The sequence below is a fragment of the Ochlerotatus camptorhynchus genome, unplaced genomic scaffold (genome assembly GCF_037179485.1).
Source record: "Ochlerotatus camptorhynchus isolate MF236.1 unplaced genomic scaffold, CSIRO-AGI_Acam_v1.1 ptg000085l, whole genome shotgun sequence".
NCBI lineage: Eukaryota > Metazoa > Arthropoda > Insecta > Diptera > Culicidae > Ochlerotatus > Ochlerotatus camptorhynchus.
In genome coordinates this window covers 5,121,468-5,127,382 of record NW_027040575.1, presented here as the reverse complement: position 1 = coordinate 5,127,382, position 5,915 = coordinate 5,121,468, and positions in this window count along the sequence as shown.

Sequence of the window (5,915 nt, the reverse complement as noted above, 5' to 3'; positions counted from 1 at the left end):
AATCGTCCAATGTAACACTAATTGATTATGTCATTGAGAAATATCGTCCAATGTAACATGTCCGATGTACAACTTGACTAGTCAAAACGTCCTTTGTGGTTTTTGCTATATTGTAGCATGAATTTCAAATCAAAATTGTGATTTTACCGTTTCTACTGAATTTTCAACGTTATTATTCACTGACTACATTAAAAATAGTATTGCAAAATGTATTGTTTGTAAACAGTTAAAATAATAATCTGTCGAACTTCTACTTCGATTTTCTCAAAATGGTGGATATGTTACATAGGTCTATTTGAAAAGTGACGCGTTGAAATTATATTGCATTTTGTTGTTTCAATAATACTTATTCATATAAATTCAGAATAGGATTCTTTTTGTTTAATAAGCCACTTTTCAACACAATAACAATAACAATATTCTATTATTAAGCCAACAATAGTTAATTTTAATTTAGCATTTATTTGCTGTGTCCGTTCCCCGGCCATGAATGCAAACATAACTACCAACCATTCCCTCGTTTTCACCCGGACAAAAATGTAAACAATAACAAAACTTGTGAATTTCTGGAAATGAGTGCGAAATTTCCGAAAATCTTGAGACTTGAGGTAAGTAAGTATGCTGCAGTTCGAGCTGCAGTTGCTAAATTTAATCAATTTTCTGTTTTTTTCCTTGATTTTTTTTTCCGTCGATCTTGTTTTCCGTACTGAGTAACAATGCTCCCGACGTCAGGAAGGCAGCTCCCACACCTGGACCCTACATATCGACCCATCAACTAATGAACCGGGGACCAACGGCTTTACTTCCCTTCCGAAGGAAGATCAGTGAAAAAGAAAACAAAACATAAAAAAAATTGGCCATTTTATTTCCGGAGTGATTTGAGATTTGGGCGTTATTGCATTTGTAAACAAACACGTTAATCACCGATTTCTCGCGAATAAAAGCTCAATCTCGAAAAGTAATAACACTATGAGATCATTTGGTATAGTTTGTTTGTGAGATTGAGCTTTTGTTCAAGAGAAATCAGTAATTGACGTGTTTGTTTACAAAATCAATTACGCCCAAATCTTAAAATAAATATGATTGAATCAACAAGAAATCTCTTTTGAAAACAAACATATTTCTGTTGTTGACCCAGCTGCCAAATTTGACAGCTTACGTCAATACCATGAAATATAATACTTGTGAATTCGAAAAGATTTTCTTTTTGATTTAACAATCCATGGGTTTTGAAGAACAAAAATACTGGATTGTTGAAACAATAATGATTTCTTTTTGCAGTCAAAACAAATTAAAATTCTTATTGATTTTACGTCAAATATTATTACGTTTAAAATATTTTTTCTGCGTGTGAGCAGTGTTCGAAAAAACTAAAAACTGAAATTTCATGCATGGGTTTATGCGCCTACGAATTAAGCAAGGGCGTAGCCAGGTTTCGAACTAGGGAGGGGCGAAAAAAATTACCAAATTACTATGGAAAATTTGGCCGAATGCCATTTCACAGAACGCCATATCCCCGAAAGCCTTTGTGTTACTGAGTTTAGCCTTGCAAAATTCAACGTCGCAAAAATCACCAATGAGTTTTAGGTTCAAAACTTGGTTCAAAAGTTCATTTATTTATATTTTGGCTTTATTCATTGTTATTACTATTGTTTGTGTATCAGGGGTTGAAAAACTAACACAACATGCATAAGCATACTATCAGCACAAACGAAGTGACAGACGACTAACTGGCGAAGAAATCCATTAAAATAATGTGGTTCACTGTAATAGAATTTTCTTGGAAGCTTGTGCCATCATCCACCAGATGGGTTAGTTTTTTTGTTTTGATTTGAACAAAGTTGATTTTGTGTATAATGATTCTTTGACAGTGTGCAAAGAGTGTATCATTTTGTCATTTTTTTATGCATTTCAGTTTTGAGTAGAGTGAAAGAGATAGAACCAAAACATTCTAATACATTTGGTGAAATTGCTAGTACAATCCAGTAGTAGTGTTGCCATGTGGTACAATCCAGTAGTAGTGGTGCTGCCATGTGGTACACTGAAAAATTGAAATAGCAGGTTAGTCACCAAAGTTTTCGAGCCGCTCCGTCTGTCACTTCGTTTGTGGTAATAAGTTTCATATAAGTAACCGCAACTGTTCAGCGACAAGTGTGCTGCTCGGGATACTTCTTCTTACTCTCCCTGGCTTTCACGCTCTCACACAAGTTTACTCCTGCAATCAAGTACGTGTTCTATGGAGCCCTTCCTTAGCTATTTATGCCAACCAAAGATCAGCAACACTAATGCCATCCAGACATTTATAAAATGTGCAAGATCACATCCTGAATTTAGCTTATTGCTAAGAGTTAGACCATAGAGCCTTATTCCTATGTCATACCAAAAAGATTAGTCAGGTCTCTTCTAATTGGGTTGTTTAACTTCGAAAAATATATCGATTTTTACACATCATCTGATAGAGCTTTGTTTTCTGAGCACAACGATATTTTTATCGATCCCGTAGACATTCATCTCGATTTTTAAATCAATATTTAATTTTTTAATCGTTAACACTAGATCTATTCGTTGACAGCTCGCTCCTATACAAAGTTCCACCAAGGGGCACTAAGATGGTGATTTTTGCTAATGCTATCGTTCCAGTGTACCAAAAGTGATGAAATTTTGGATTTCGGTTCAATTTTTTTTATTGACGTTGGCCTCAGCTCCGCAATCAAGTGCCGCCGACCGGCATCGATTGACGACCCTTGACGACCATCGAATTCCATGGGGCTGCATTCACACCTGGGTAGATATCGCACCCGTCACTATATGGACCAGGACCAACGACTTTACTTCTCTTTCAAAGGAAGACGTTATCAGACACATCACACAAAAACCCAAAGATATCGAAAGAAATTGAAAGCTTTCACACTGGGATAAGAAGCAGTCACGTTTATCACTACACCACGGACGCCGTTTTCATACTGTCTGAGAAAGTTTCTCATTGTGTTATGGTTCATCATTTAGATTAGTGTTCGATTCTCAGTCCATCCAACAACAACGGCATCTGTGTGCGTGCTTGGAAATATTATCCGTAGGTCTGCAGTTGTACTCGGTGTTTTAGATCAGTACTCAAATCTCAAATAAAAATTTACAAACACACGTGTTGAATAGTTTTCTTGAGAAGACTGACTGGCATCCATGTTTTTTATGCTATCATCTGCCCTGTCCTTTTGCTTCAAATATGATTTTCCATCCTTTTCCACCATCCATACGTCATGCGGGCAGAATTTAAATAAGGCCCGCGATGTCACGGTCAAACGTATAGGATTGATATAGGGATGCTAGTCCCCTGGTTTCCTGTTCTATGCTTCATATTTCTCTGGTCCAGAATTAATTATATGATTTGAGTAGTAGCTATACTGAAGATCCGAGAGATGTCGCCCCTTCAGTGGTAGGAAAATCATTTTTGCAGTATGGAGAATATCAGAAAGTCCACGATTTGTGACTTATCATGCTTTCACAGAAAGAAACAAATAAACAAGTGTTTACCTTATCACCATAGTTATGTACTCGTGTAATTTTTGTGCATCTAAAACTGCCCATAAAGAAGATAATGAATAAATAATCATTTAATTGAGAAAATCGTACATCACTATACTATTCAGCCACATTTGCTGGTCAATTCCAGATTAGTCATGTGCTACAGTCTGAAACAACTGGTCTCGCTCACTCACTTATCAAAAAGCGCTAAGGTAGATCACCTGTCTCGCTATTGCTCTTCAGCCTGTAGGCTGGCATAGCAATGTAGTAGTAGTAGTGCGCTTCAGTGTTTTACTGGACTCGCTTTTTCCTGTAGCGCTTCGGTTTACAACCGGACTCGCTTGTGCTCTGCAGCTCATCAGCTGGCCTAGCAATGTTGTACCTAATGCGCTTCAGTATTTCACTGGACTCGCTTTTTTTTCTCTAGCGCTTCGGTTTATAACCGGACTCGCTTGTGCTCTACTGGCCTAGCAATGTGATAGTGCGCTTCAGTGTTCCACTGGACTCGCTTTTTCCTCTAGCGCTTCGGTTGAAAACCGGACTCGCGTAGCACTGCAGTTTCTTAGCTGGACTTGCTTCATCATAATTTGTTTCCACAGGTGCATCTTTAAACACAATTCATGAAATTACCTCTACGTACCGTATCCAAGTAAAATTATCCTCCCAGTCACCGATCTCTATAAAAAAAATCGTGCCGGCTGCGCCAAATTGTAGAATCACCCGATGCCTCTTCACGGAGACCAAATTCGTTAAGTTAAGATAACAATCCTAATAGTTACTTTCACATGGAAAAGTATTGTTGTTTGAAAGAAACCTATAGTTATTCCAACATTAATTTGACCGTCAAATCAATCATATCTACCTAATAGATTCAACTGTTCATCTTATACTCAATTCAACTATAATTTGATCAATTATAACAACCGTCAAATTAATTTATTTATATAATTTGGTTTCAAGTGATCATCATAAATCCACATACTTTTAACTTGTGATGCGTAGAGCAGGCCATAAGATAGCTGGCTCTCACGCAGATGAACACGGTTCAAATCTAAGTTGAATGTTTATGTTCACTTTTTTATGATTTTGCAGTTGTGTTTTTGAGATCGATAAAGAAGCAAAACAAACTTTATTTAATATGTCGATAATGAAGAGCAGTTCGTTTAATGAACATTGTAAAATTTTGCTTTTCTAACAATAGTTTTCTTGAATCAACTAACGCATAGTTGTATTTTGAAGTTTGGCGTTTGTTCATCTACTGAAAAATATAGTTGAGCCAACCGAGGAGCCAACTATGGACTATAGTTGTTGCCCTCTATATATAGTCAAATCAACTATAGTTTCGGGTTATCTCTAAAACAATTGAACAATATAGTTATTTTGACCGGAAAAATAATTGCGTCTGCTATAATTTGTTCTCCGTGTTGGTTCGTTCTGCTTCAACCAGCTACTGTCGTCCACCTCCAGTGATATTCGTATCGCAACTAACTCGATACCGCTTTTGATCATCCTCTCGTTCCTATTGTTCGCCAACACTACTAGAAGAATACAGGGATGTATTCTAGTCCAACCATACAGAGGCGTACCTCTGCATAACGTATAATCACAGATAATATTACTGAACTCTACACATCTCAATTAAAATAGAATCAATTTGTTGTTCACCAAAACCAAACAAAGTTGACAAAAATGTTATATTCCGGAGAACTTTGAGATTAGGGCGTAATTGCGTTTGTAAACAAACACTTCAATCGCCGATTTCTCGCGAATTAAACCTCAATCTCACAAACTAACAACACAAACAGATAGAGGAATGGTTCCTCTATCTTTTCGTATAGTTTGTTCGTGAGATTGTCCTTTAATTCGCGAGAAATCGGTGATTTAAGTGTTTGTTTACAAACGCAATTACGCCCTAATCTCGAAGTTCTCCGGATATGCGACTCAATCAACCAGGACTCCTGAGATTGGTGGTTGCGCGACAGTACAATAAAGCCTTGTGTTCCAACCTAAGAGGAAGAGGTGACAATTGGCTTCTTCCTCTTTTATTTCTATCTCTATCTCTATCTTTATCTATCTCTATCTCTATCTTACGCACATGAAATCGACCAATCAGGAAGTGGTTCGCGTTTGACAGAAAAGTGGTTTTTTTTCGCCCCCGTATTGTCACCTCTTCTCTTAGGTTCCAACGAACTTTTCAAATTTACATTCTGTGAATTTCAGTATGAAGCATTTACCTCTTGAAAAGTACGCAGCCGCAAGGACAGCAAAACCAAAACAAAAGCATAGCTGTCAGTTCGGAAAACAAAAATAAACATAAAACATATTTTGTTCTCTGTCCGGATTCTCTCCTTTAGCATGCTTTGGCGATCCGCCACGAAATAGATTGCAGAACA